We start from the raw sequence: 13,486 nt of genomic DNA on the forward strand, positions 1-13,486 counted from the left end.
CCGCAGACGGGAACCCCACAACCCACGGTTAGCATCAACGACAAGAGACAGAGTACCCCCCCCCCTCCCCCGCACGCAACCTCCTGAAGCCGATAACAATCTGTTGGGGGCAAGCGCTGTTAGCGAGCGCCTCCCTTTGTTCAAGCCCAGATGCCTGCGTATGTACGTGCGTTGAACTTCTTTCGCACCGTACGTAGCCAACCGTGCTAATCGGAGGCGCGGGAATGTTAGCCGTGGCCGGGAATCAAACTCGGGCGTGCAGGTTTAGAGAGCAGTGCGCTATCCTCAGCGTCGCTGGTCCTGATAGCTGGCATTGCTTTCTAATGCTGCCGGAAAGGCCCAGACTAGAGGCAGCCCTCGAGAGGGTGTTTTTGGCCTAGTCTTCCACGCCGGCCAGAAGTCTTGGGAAGGTGGTGGGAGTACCCACACTTTACCCCACCACTCACAACCTGCCGATTTGAACACAGTGGCGTACACCCATGTATGCTGCTGGGTGCAATTGCGCGTCTTCATATCAGGAAGTATTTATAACCTCTAAGCAAAGGCAGACACGAATACCTCTTTATTGACAACCGGTGCAAAACGCGACCTAAATTTAGAAGTTGCTTCAGTTTTGAGAAATATGCTCTTGTGCAATCCGGCATTACCTGTGCAGAGCTTTAAGGTAAATATCTCCTGGTGTGCAATGGGTTTACTGCGAGTAAACCAAACAAACCAAACAATCTCCGAGCCCCTCTTCACTGGAATCAACTGCCCTTGCACGTCAAAACATCATCCTCGCTCACGACCTTCCGCTCAGCTCTTAAAACCCACTCGTTCTCTCTTGTCCACCCTTCCTTCTCCCCTCGTTGTCCTCCCCACTCGTACCAACGCCGCCTTCCCTGTGCCCAGCTCCCCCTGGTCACCCATCATCAATCCACTCATCTCATTTCCATCTCCGTTTATTCCACGTATCGTCACCACCACCACCACCACCACCTCATTTTACACGTATCCCATCCACTCATCTCGTTTCATCTCACCAACCATCTTGTACCTTGATTAGTTCACTGTACAGCGCCTCAACCCCTTATCGATGCCCTACCTTACTACAGACCAATTCAGACCTGATTGGTTACCCCGTGCCCCTCATACATCTCAACGTTCATGCCACAAAGTCCCATCACAAGGGAGAAACACAAACAAATAGACACAAACATTGTTTTGCCCGCATTAAAACGGCTGTACGCCGTATGGACCTGAAAACTCAATTTCCCTGGACAAGAATACGGGTAGCACGTATTGGTTGGCGGTTATGATATGATATATACGATATGAACACGTTGTTGTTGTTATGCTGCTGCAACTGCTGCGTTGGCCGTGGTCCACCTCCAATTAGCGTTGTTGGCTACGTACGGTGAAAAAGAAGTTCACATGGAAACAATAACTCAACACGTTCATCAATAACACGGTGGGGCACTAACAGGAAACGTATCTAATAGGTGACGTTTTGGGCAATGCAGAGGCATCTCTGGTGGGTGCCACGGTAACCAACTGTTAACTACCTCGCCTGATATACAGAAGGTCGTGGATTCGATCCCGGGTGGAGTTTTATCTGGGTCCTCCAGTTTTTCCCTCCACATTTAGAATCAACATTCGTTTAGAGTGTTTGGCTGCAATCAATTTCCACATGCTGATAAGCCACTTCGTTGAACTTTCCTTTGTGACCAGGTCGCTTCTGAAAAATAGCTGTGTAGTTCAGTGGACCTTACCTGGTCAAATAAAACAAATACTAACATCTGGAGACTGCAACATACTCTATATACACCGCAAGGCCCCCGATAGAAATGACATTTTACAAAAAATATGTTCAGATGCACCGTCTTAAATTGGCACATGAACGGTGACTCATTGGTAGAAATATAGTAACAAACAACCCTTTCCTTGGCCTAACAAACCAAACTTCGAATAAACCACGTAAGCCAATGCAAATGTGTAACTTCCTGGCTCAAGGGGCAGTCAATGCAGAAGAGCGCTTCCCAAAGCCGTGGTCTGCGCAACTGTGCAGCCTTCGCATTAAAAAAAAACTGCTGACTGGGCAGAAGCCGTCAAACTCACTACACTTGAATCTCCGGTTTAGCCAAAGCCAGGTGGAGTGCGGAGATCAACATTTGGAAGAAAATGTGGCACGACAACAATTTATACAAGGGTGTGTGGGACAGGCAATTCATTATAGTACTGAAATAGATTTTAATAAGCCTCATACACACCCAGAGGCATTAGACCACGCCTAATTGCATGCTTTTTAATGCACTCTTAAACTTTTGTTCCATTCTCTTTTGCCTGTGCCAGTGGCTTCTGGTCCATCCGTTCGGCTGCGTTTGCTACTTTTTCACAGATGTCAAGTAGGTCCATTTTGGATAAGCAACGATGAAATTGGACCCCCCTTAATCCATCGCGAGATGAATTGTTATACGGGAAGGATGGCTCAGGTTCGGTGAGGCCTTCATCCAGCAGCAGGTTCATCCTGCTGATGACGAAACATTTCCACGACAGCTGCTGACAAATTGTTCGCCACTTTATTGACCGCGGAGGAAATATGGGCCGAGTTAACAACCCGTCAAAGGCCTTGTGACCTTGTGACCTTGTGATTGCAAGCCGAGCACTCTGACCACAGCACCACCAACAGGGAATGTGGAATCTCCACCACAGATGCAGTGCCATTGTTGGAGACGACTGCCCCCCCCCCCCCCGATTCCAAATCGAAGAGACACTTCTCAGGATTCGCAGGTATGGGGGGTGCTTGCGTCCACACATCAACAACTCAAAGCGCCTGGCATCACGTTGCATCTCATTGCATCACATTGCATCTCATTGCATCTCATTGCATCACATTGCATCTCATTGCATCTCATTGCATCACATTGCATCTCATTGCATCACATTGCATCTCAACTCTTTCTATGTCCTGCTGCAGCCGAGCCAAGGGGGTCCCACCCCACCCAGTGGCAGCTGTCCCTACATGGCGCAAGGCGCATGCAGAACCTGCTTGCGAACGGGCCTTGGTCTGCCAGTAGGTGGCGATGCTGCTACGTGGTTTCTACCAATTAAGTAATTGGAGAGACATTTTTCAAACTTTTGACCTTTGAAGATGTTTTTTTTAAACCTTATCTGCTGCAAACGTCACAACGTACATCCATCAATCCGGCACTCCAAATAAAACAAGAAACCCACCAAACCCTAACAAGCTGTGTACTTTCAAATCGAAATTTAAAACTCATTTCTTTAGAACTGCTTTTTGTGTTTAGTTTGTTGTCCTTCCCCCGCACTTCCGATTAGCACGGTCTGGCTACATATGGTGCGAAGGAAGCTTGACATACATACATACGTACATACGTATGTACGTAGGTTATGACAATCCAATTCCGCATCGTTGCACTGTTGTTACCATGCCGCAGTGGGTGGAGAGGCGAGAAGACCGTGTCACAAAGTCACACGGACGACCTTCGCCAATGCCGGGAGGGGGGTGGCGGCGGGGGGGGGTGCACGGACACAAAGGTGTGGTCGTGGCGCCGCGCTGGTGTCTCTCAAGTTGTCGATGGAAAGGCCGACGCGCACCGTGCTTTGTGTCCCGTTTACGTCTCGCTCCGCTCGCAGCCCCCCCCACCCCCCGCTGCGTGATTGCATAATGTCACGCCACGCCAGGCGATGTTCCCCTTCGTCCAAGCCAGGTGGGAGAAACTCGAGTGCCGCATTTCTCGCAGAGAGGGTGGCCCAGGACAGACGGCGTCCCAGAAGAACAGCTTCCATGACTTTGTTCTCTTACTCTGAGGCCATACCTTCATGCGGCCCCTCCTGTCGTGGGGTGTTTTTTCGTTGCATGCAAAAGAAACCAACATTTCCGACGATCGGAGCTGTTCAGAAACAATATGCTTAAATTGAGTGAGAACCTAAAATTTGACAAGTATTTTTGGTTTTGTTTGTGCAGTCATTGGTGACCGGGCTGAGACCATCCACTCACTGCACTTGACCACCCGGGTTCGATGATGGCCGGGCAACTGCCTGGATTGGAACCCAGGGTTTTAGCCGTGGCGCTGGCTCGGCACTCCGACATCTGAGCCGTGTGCGGCCCCTTCACCGAACCTGACCACCGTCTGAAACGCAGCGGTGGGTAGCACTGGAGAGGGGTCCATGTGTGGTGCTGGCCACGCCATTCCAATGTTTGGGGCGCCGCGGTGGCGAGATGTTAACTACCTCGCCTGGTATACAGGAGGTCGTGGGTTCGATCCCAACCCATACACCTGCTGTATATTTGGAGTTTGTGTGTTCTCCCCGTGGTCACGTGGATTTATCTCGGGCCCTCTGGTTTTCCCCTCCACATTCAGAAACGCTTGTTTAGTGTATTTGGCTGCTATAAATATCCACGTGATAAGCCACTTCGTTGAGCTATCATTTGTGGCCAGGTCGCTTCTGAAAAAGAGCGATATAGCTCAGTGGGCACAACCTGATCAAATAAAAAATAGTTTAGTTTAAACAGTTAATAGTTGAGTTTGCACTTATTTTGTGTGCAGTGAGAAGACGATTATTGTTCACACAATGCACTACAATCTCAGCGACTTTGGTTCGAATACTGGTCAAAAACGTTCACCACCTGCACTAAACCTTATCTGAACATGAACCTGCCATGTACACCTCCCACCACCACCTACCTAGGTCACTGAAGTCGTAAATGAGCACTATCTCATATGGGCGGTGACGTGAGCGCCAGCACTGGGGAGACGGACCAGGCTGGGCGAGCTCGACGTTGGACCCAGCCGCGTAGCACCTGTGCCGTGCTGCCTCCAACAGGTGCTCGCTAACACGGCTTGACCCCGTCAGGTCCAGATAAGAACAGCTGCACCTGTGTCTGCGTGGGGAGAGGATGCTGGTTAACGCTGCTACCCCGGCTACCCAAGCCCGTAGTTTGTAGGGGCGCAGAGAAAGATCGGTAACCACCTGGGAATTGTTTAAGTTGCCTTCGATGGGGTGGGGGTTAAAACTTACCATGCGGGGGCACTGCTACTAATAATAGTGGTGCACTGTGTAGGACCTCGCCAGAGTTACCGACCGGGCATTATCATCAGGAGGAGACGCTTTATTCACAGCTGGCCTATCATCATCACCGTCACGTGCCCCAATACTGCAATACTGGATAACGATACGACTGTGGCGGCAGGTCGTGAGTAAGGATAAGTGCGGTGCTGTGCTGAACTTTGTAGAAAAGATTAATTCTGTACAGGACCTGTATTCTGACAAAGGTTTACTTTCGGCAGCCTTGCGATTCATTTCCGCCGACTAACCACTTCTGCATTCAAAGTCCACACCGTGCCGGTACAAGAGCTGGTACAATCTTCATTGTATAGCGAGTCGCCAGAGCTAATGATAATACATTTACCCGTCTAACCTTAGTAGACTGTTGGAGCAAGCACTGTTAGCAAGTAGTAGGACCTATGAAGGCCAGCACTGCACACAAGGGGGTGGGTGGCCAACACCACGCCCGGCCGCCTTTGTCTCCCGAGTGGTAATGTTTACACACTGCACCAGGTACTAATTTGAGGCTGAGTCAACCTAGGGGAGGCCCAGGACCGGTTCAGATAATCGTCACGGTTGTTGGTTGTGGTGATGGGGAATTGAACTTGGGTCGCTGGGTTCATAGTGCAGTGTGAATTTTCAAAGTTGGCAATTTTGGACCGTAAGGCCTGCACACAAGTGGGCTGCCCTCTTCGAATAACTCCTCGTGACACTTAACGTCCACTGTGCAGCTGCTACTGATGTGTGTTGGACAGTTAATGAACCCACAGCAAATAATCAGGGAGGCCTGACAGATGCAAACCGCGAACCTCTGATGCAAACCGCAAGCGGTGAACGTGCTACCAGTTAGACCGTGTCACTGCCCCAATGGTGGCTATCCCTTGCTGATGATTCCCAGCAAGGATGAAACTGGTATGCGGTTGTCTCGCTGCTAAAAAATAAGCTAATAGCTCAGTGGGCTTTACCCGGTAAGATAACAAAGTTTTGTTTTATTCGTATAAATATTTTTAAAGTCATTTGTTTACCTTTCCTATACTTTGCACTCCTATGTTGTGTTTTATTGTTTTTTGTTTTAACGTTTTAACCCGCTCCTACTGGACATCTGTGAAAATAAGCATTATAGCTCATCGGATTCCTAAAGTGTAAATAAAGATTCTGATTGATTCTGAAAAAACGTGGCCACAATTTTGACTCTTTTTTGTTGGCAGTCTAAAGCGAGGCTAGATTTGAAGCTTTCGTGACTGCAAGGATTCATACTCTTAGGTTTTTTCGGTGAAGTCACGTAAATAAGAAATAAAATTAAAATTAATAAAAGTAAAATAAAAAATCACTGTGAAAATGAATAAAAGTAAGATAAAAAATCACTGTTATTTTAAATTTTACTTTTATTAATTTTAATTTAATTTTTTACCTATGTGACTTTACCGAAAAAACCTAAGAATATAAAGCGAGGCTCTGCTACAGTATACAAGCGGCGTGGCGGTGTCACGTGGCGGTGCAAGGCATGATGGGGGAGACCGATCCCTACAAGTAACAAATCACGCCTCTTTTTTGCCGTCAATAAAGCACATTTTCCCGCGCAGCTTGACTCTGCGACGAGAGTTAAGTCACTGAAGGTCACCACGGGAGCAGGACAGCAATTGCTCAAGTCACGTTCGAGAAGGACGCCAATCTGCGCCCCTCTCCAACCGGTTGTGACCGCACTGCAGGCCGGCAGACTCCCCATCGAGCCGGTCACCTGTGCAGTCGGCGACCCTTTTTAGTGGGCCTCTTAAAGGGACGCTCCCCCACCCCCCCCCCCCCCGGCTGCGGAGAGGTTATTTTTTCCCGTGGCCGTGACAAGCTGTCGTGCCAAACAAACGTGAGGCCGGCCGCGGGCCAACAGAGGATGCATCGGAGAGGGCCCTCCTCTTGAGGGATGTCGGTATCACTTCTGACTCCCTCCCTCACTCCCCCGTAGCCTCAAACGTGCCTTCCTTATTCCGACAAAAAATTCCCCTTTGTTTGGTGCAAAAAGTCTCTCCGCGTTGCTGCTCCACGTTTCTGCGATACCCTTGGCCGCTCATCTACAGCTTGGTTCTGTCCCTTCACTCCCCCTCTTTATTTAACTCCGAGGCAAAAAAACAAATGATGCTGACTGGCATCCCGTACCGAACGTTTTGTCTGCTGCCTCTAGCTCCCAAACATGTTGGCGCTGTCTTGTTTTAGTTGAGCGTGAATTCACGTCACCATCAACACCGTCAACATCAACGCTTACTTGCACAGGTGTGCGTAACTTTCATCTGCCGCGTTTTGGGCTCTCCCATTATGTGTCGGTTTTTGTTTGTTCATGCGTCTCATTTGCGAGCAGTCATATACCGCGTTTGCGAGTTCTGCAATATTCCTTAATGACCGCTGTACTCGTTCCTCTACAATGCTGAAAGTTGTTTTGTGGTTGCTGCTGTGCTCACACCGCGGATCTCCTGCGTAAAATAGCCCCCCCCCCCCCCCCCGGGGCAACTGGCTAAATGCGGTCATACATCTAATAAATCAAATGTGATTTTATATTTTTGGGCACCTTTGACCATATTTTAAAATACGGTAAAACGAGAAAAAATTTAAGATTGACATGACAGGGGCATGCAAGGCATGAAGAATGGGTGGTCACCATCGAGGGTAGATGTAGCGGTTAGGGGAGGGGAGATGGTCACGATAGAGGGGTTCGTAGGGGATAGGGGAGCATGGGAGAGGTGAGACCACGATAGAGGGGTGCGTGGGGGTTAGGGAAGGGGAGGGAAGAGATGGAAGGGTGGGGGTAGGGGAAGATAATGGGCAGTGGAGAACAGGCGAGGCTTCAAGAGAGATCCAGGAGGAGGAGGGAAGGGGACTGCTTAAAATAAACTCAAACTCTTCTTCTTGAAGAGGCGACCGGGAATACAACACTGGGGGACGGCAAGGTCGGTAACTCCAGTTGATCGTCAGCAAATCTCATTGCTCCCAAGTCAAAAGTCGATGGGCCACTTTCGTCGTTTTCTAAAACCTTACGAAACACGCTAAACACGGCGGCAACGTCGCGCGAGGCTGACATCGCGTCGTAAACACCGACATCACATCGCGGACGAAATTCCATCGGGGCCACCACCCTGGGGCTCGAACCGCTGCACCTCCTGTACGTCGTAGCAACGTGCATGGCTTGAAGCTCGCGTAAAACTCGTGCCCGCGGTTGCCAATACACCAGAATTGCTCATCTCGTGTCACGGACACACACCTGGCAACCCCTTATCGATGCCCTACCTTACTACAGACCAATTCAGACCTTACTGGTCACCCCGTGCTTTTATAAATCTCAACGTTCATCCTACAAAGTGCCATCACAAGGGAGAAACACAAACACATAGACACGAACATTGTTTTGCCCGTATTGAAACGTCTGTATGCCGTGTGGACCTGAAAACTAAATTTCCCTGTACAGGAATACGGGGTAGTAAATCGTACGGGTTGACAGGTAGGGTGACAGGTAGGGTGACGAATTACGGCTGTCAGGAAAAACGGGATAAAAATGGTGCGGCGGGCGGAGGTGCTGGCGTCGTGGTCAGGTGCCGCTGTGCGTGTTGTGACGTCGGTGGGTTGGAGAAAGAGGCGGGACTTGGCTCCACAGGCTCTGTGACGTTGTTGTCTGCCCCCCCCCTCCACCCCCCCCCCCACCTCCGGTCGTGACATCTCAAACAACCGGATTTTAATAAAGGGAAAGGCATCTGGAGCATTTGCCCCCCCCCATCACCTGTCCCCTCCACTCCCCGACAAAGACCTCCGTGTAGCCCCGGTCGACTGTCGGGGCGAGCGCTGTTGGCGAGTAGCACCGTCAACGAAGGCCGGCACGACACACGAGGGGGTGGGTGGCCAGCACCACGCCCGGCCGCCTTTGTCTCCCCAGTGGCAATGTTTACACACCGCACCAGGTACTCATTTGAGGCCGAGTTTACCCAGGGGAGGCCCAGAACCGGTTCAAATAATCGTCACCGGTGTTGGTGGCCGTGAGCGGGAATGGAACTGGGGTCGCCGGGTTCACAGCGCAGCGCTCACCGCTACACCACCGCCAGTGCGGATTGCGAGCGGGGTTATTGACCACAAGGTGTTGGGCAGTGCGTGTCGGTGACGGTGGGTGGGGAGAGCCCACGGTGACAGGACAAGAATAGATTTGTGGGTTTTTTCACGTGCTCAATGTTGCACGTCCAGGCACTTATTATCCAGGCTCAACCCTGTGCGCGTTTACGTGAAATTTGGCCAACGCACGCATGGCTGTTACCCCGTTGGGTCTGTAGCATAAGTAACCCGGGCTACGCGTTCCAGACTGTCAAATATGAGCCCGAAGCTTTTGTGTTAATGAGTAGAGGCAGTCAGTTAAAGGTCAGAGCGAAGGAGTGCCCTGGTATCATCATCGGCGAGTGCAGTATCAACTCCCGAACCTTGCAACGTGTCACTTGCAGCGATGACGTCGGTGGACCGCCCGCCCCCCCTGATCACGCGCGTCTTAACCACGTCTTGCTCAAATCAGACAAGTCATTTCATCTTGCAATGCATCGCCGCGCAAGACAAAAATTTGCTCGCTCTCCAAGAGAGGGAATGCCTCGCGAGGCGCGAGGAGGAGCCGCAGATAAGTGGGAACGCTCGCCAGGCGGGTGAGCTGGAGACACCTTCTGCCCAAGCTCTGCGGTCCTCTGTGTACGTACGTACGTGGAACTTCTTTCGCACAGTACGCAGCCAACCGTGCTAATCGGGAGGTCCAACATGAAATTGTTAAGATGTCTTCAGCCAACGACCAAGGGAAACCAGAGCACCTGGAACAAATCCATGCGTGCGAGGGGACAACACTCTATCCCATGCAGGCAGAAACAGATGGAGTCTACAGGGTGGTAGTCCATATGAATTGTGACCCCCCCCCCACCCCCCCAATTAATTGACCCCTAACATTTTTTTCTCATTTGCATATTTCTTTATGTTTTAAAGAAATCTTAATAAATAAAAACATTTGTACATAATTAAATGGGGGGGAGGGGATATGGGCGTCTCGACGCTCACGGGAAGGGAGTTTTTCGCAACAGCTGCGGTGTGTGCACCACCACTGCCCGACTTTAAGCTACCGCCTCAAGCCTAGGTACACCTTGACAAGATGGAGAGAACGCCATCGTTGTAGATGGGGCAATCTCGTCGGGTGGTTCGTGGGTTAATGACAATAATTTTAGCGCGTAAAACTACCGCGTGGCCCCAATTCACAATCGTGACACTGATATGGCCGCGAAAAAACGGCGTTTAGAATCTTCACGTCTGTGTCACGAGCCGTGCGTGTGCGCAGGCGAGTGCGTGTGCATGCGCCACAGATTTTATTAGTATCAACAAGTGATAGGCCTCCACTATGACCTTCCCCCGCACCTCCGTTTAGCATGGCGGCCCCGAGCTACGTACGGCGCGAATGAAGTTCAACATACGTACATAGATCGACTCAGCCTCAAGTGACTACCTAGTACGGTGTGTAAACATCGCCACTGGGGAGACAAAGGCGGTCGGACGTGGTGCTGGACACCCGTGTGCCGTGCCGGCCTTCATAGGTGCTACTCGCTCACAGCACTTGCCCCAAAAAGTCTGTTGAGACTATACGGGTGATCTTTATTTGTGCACTTTGAGTGTGTGCAAACAAAGGTTCTAATCCGTGTCTTTCTCTGCAGCTTGTGTATTGTCGGTGGGGATTTCCCCCCACCGAGATTCAATTCAAACCGAACCCACAACCCCAAGGGACCAAAGGAAGCCCTCCCGCCGCTCCGCAATGCATGCGTTCCAGCCACCTCTCTCTCTCCCAGCATGGCATTCACGTGACAATGGAACCTACAACAATACGTGCACGCAGTGGCACGCCACCGGTTAGACCTGCAGACAGCTGAAGCATTCCAAGCGCTGTGCAAATGAGCAAACGCCGTGCCCCCTAAAAATAACCGGAGCAATCCACAAAGAGAAGCCATCATTGCACTGTCTGTTGGCTTCCAGAGTATACTTATAGCAAGGGTTTATGTAATCAGTCTCAATAAACAAAAGCACGGAATGTGTTTGAGAGTGATTTCCCAAGGTCTTTGTAAATGTTACTTACGGGGGCTCTTTTTATCGTGCACGACTGGATGATAGGCCTACCTATGTCGTGGGGGGGATGTTTGGCCACATTTCACCACGCCGGTTCAGTGCGGCCTGGTGAACGTTGGTTCAAATATCACTCGCCGCTGATGTTAGCCGTGGCTGGGGAAAACGAAGTAAACCTCGCCGGGTTTGCAGCACAGTGAGCCAACCGCTGCACCACCGCTCCACCCAAGAATGTAATACAAGTTTAAAATTACAAAGGCATCTCCAGACGCTGTAAAAGGCATAACATCCAAATAGTAAACTTCAATATAAACAACAACAACAAGAACAACATGTCCTGACGCCTACCACAGAAGCATGGCGATTTCACAAACAGCTCGGGGCCGCCAATGGAATGAGCAACAACTCACCCACCCCCCCATGCTAGCGGCGTGAGCAGAGACCCCGCGAGCTGCCTATTGTCATTGCTTAGTGCATCACTCCTCAAGGCGGCGTCTGAAGTTTGAATGACAATTGTCCTTTATTTGCTCAGGAAGAACCTTGCTGTGTCTATTAAAAGGGTGCCGCATTATGGGATGTTTGGCATGAACACTGATTCAGGAATGTGTGTGGTCAGCCTCATGGGGCCGTAAGCCATAAGAATTTAAGTTGTTGGTCGTAAGCTCCAAACCCCTGCTTTATGGGTTGGCACAGATTGGAATGGAACTTGTGATAAACTGAAAATAACCATTAGCGTCGTTGTAGAGAATATAAGTGACAAGATAAATAACCAGACTATGCGTTCTTCATATATGCATCTCTTCTTATACGATCAATCAGCCGCATGGCGTACTGGGAGGGCATGATTTCAGCAGCATTGATTTAAGACAAGTGAACGCTGGATGGGATTTCGATGTACAGTTGAATACACGATGACGCGATGTGGTGTGGGTCCAAAACCAAAATAAGACCTCATCCAATACCTGCACAGGGCCCATTAATCTCACTTAATGGACTAGCTTGCAAGTTTGTAACTGAAAGCCCAAGAATGTTAAATTCACTGCCTAAAAAACATTGCCTTATCAGTGTGTGTGTGTAGGAAGCGATCAATTAATGCATTTAAGGAATTACAGGAGGCACGTGGAACCTGGAAGGCTGCCTTTGTCATTTCGACTGCACTCTAAGTGTTTACGGTTGATCAGGGCACTTTGTTTAAATCGTATTAAATGTTTAATCTCCCAGTAACAGAGCACCACCAATCCAGATTAAACAGTGGTTAAGGCCCCCTGGAGGTCAAATCTTCTGCAAGGTCAACATGTCGCGTAATCTAAATAAACTGACAATACAAAAATAAATGTACAGCCCCTTGCCAATCCACTGCTGGATGAAGGCCACCCCATGCCCATGTTGGTTTTTGTGTGGGTGGGGGGTGGGTTGTGTGATCGTAAATGTGACACACGTTCGTCAATAATACTGTCTTAAAAGGAACAAAAATCATATAATTATACACCACACTGGTCAATGTGAGTTGATGAAGAGGGTGGGGGGGCGTAGGGACCCAGGACCAGTTCAGATATCACTCGCCACTGCTGCGAGCCGTGGCTGGGAATTGGGACTCGAGTGGCTGGGAATTGAACTTGAGTGGCCAGGTTCTGTGCAACAAAAGAACCACTGCACACCGCGCACTCCACCCAGATGGATGAGCGGGTTACCGGCAATGAAACGTGGAGTGCCCCGTCAATAATAAACATGCGGAGCTTCCATTACGACCTTTGCTTGGCAAACACACGCGTGACGGGCGCACGCTTGAACGGTCTCCATGGATGGGTTTATGGCCTACTTGCCTCTGGTTTGTGAAGGCACTATTCTCTCTGTTATCCTTTTCTGTGTGAAAAAAATATTTGTCGAGACCAATTTAAAACACCAACTTAAACAAGACAACCAAGTAAAGCCTGTTTAGATAATGGAGACGGGGGGGGGGCAACTCTACCAAATGAAGAAGCGGTTTTTAAGTTGGTGGCTCTTTCAGCCATGGACTATGCTATTGGAATCCTACTGACCCCAAGTGTGCCTTAGTCTGCCTAATTGAGATCTGATTACGTTTTATATGACGCACACATTAACATTATAGAAATATAAAAGGTAAAATGTAATTTTCGCCCATTGCTATGCCATGTTACGGCTGGCTACATACGGTGCTAAAAAAAGTTCAACATACATTCAGTTTGGGCTAGACACCCGAACAACTTCGTAGCTCAACCGGCTCTGCCAGTTCTCAATAAATTCGTCTGTCTAAGAAAAGTGAAATATAAAAAAAGAACCATAGAAAGTCACACCCTGGAAATCACAATCC

General features: G+C 49.7%; 1 protein-coding gene across 1 annotated transcript in view; it reads right to left on the reverse strand.

Annotated features, from left to right (window-relative positions):
• CERK (ceramide kinase) overlaps positions 1–13,486 on the reverse strand; it is a 35,623-nt gene that overhangs the window by 16,569 nt on the left and 5,568 nt on the right. The window lies entirely within an intron of this gene.

This window comes from Lampetra fluviatilis, chromosome 40 (assembly GCF_964198595.1).
Source record: "Lampetra fluviatilis chromosome 40, kcLamFluv1.1, whole genome shotgun sequence".
Taxonomy (NCBI): domain Eukaryota; kingdom Metazoa; phylum Chordata; class Hyperoartia; order Petromyzontiformes; family Petromyzontidae; genus Lampetra; species Lampetra fluviatilis.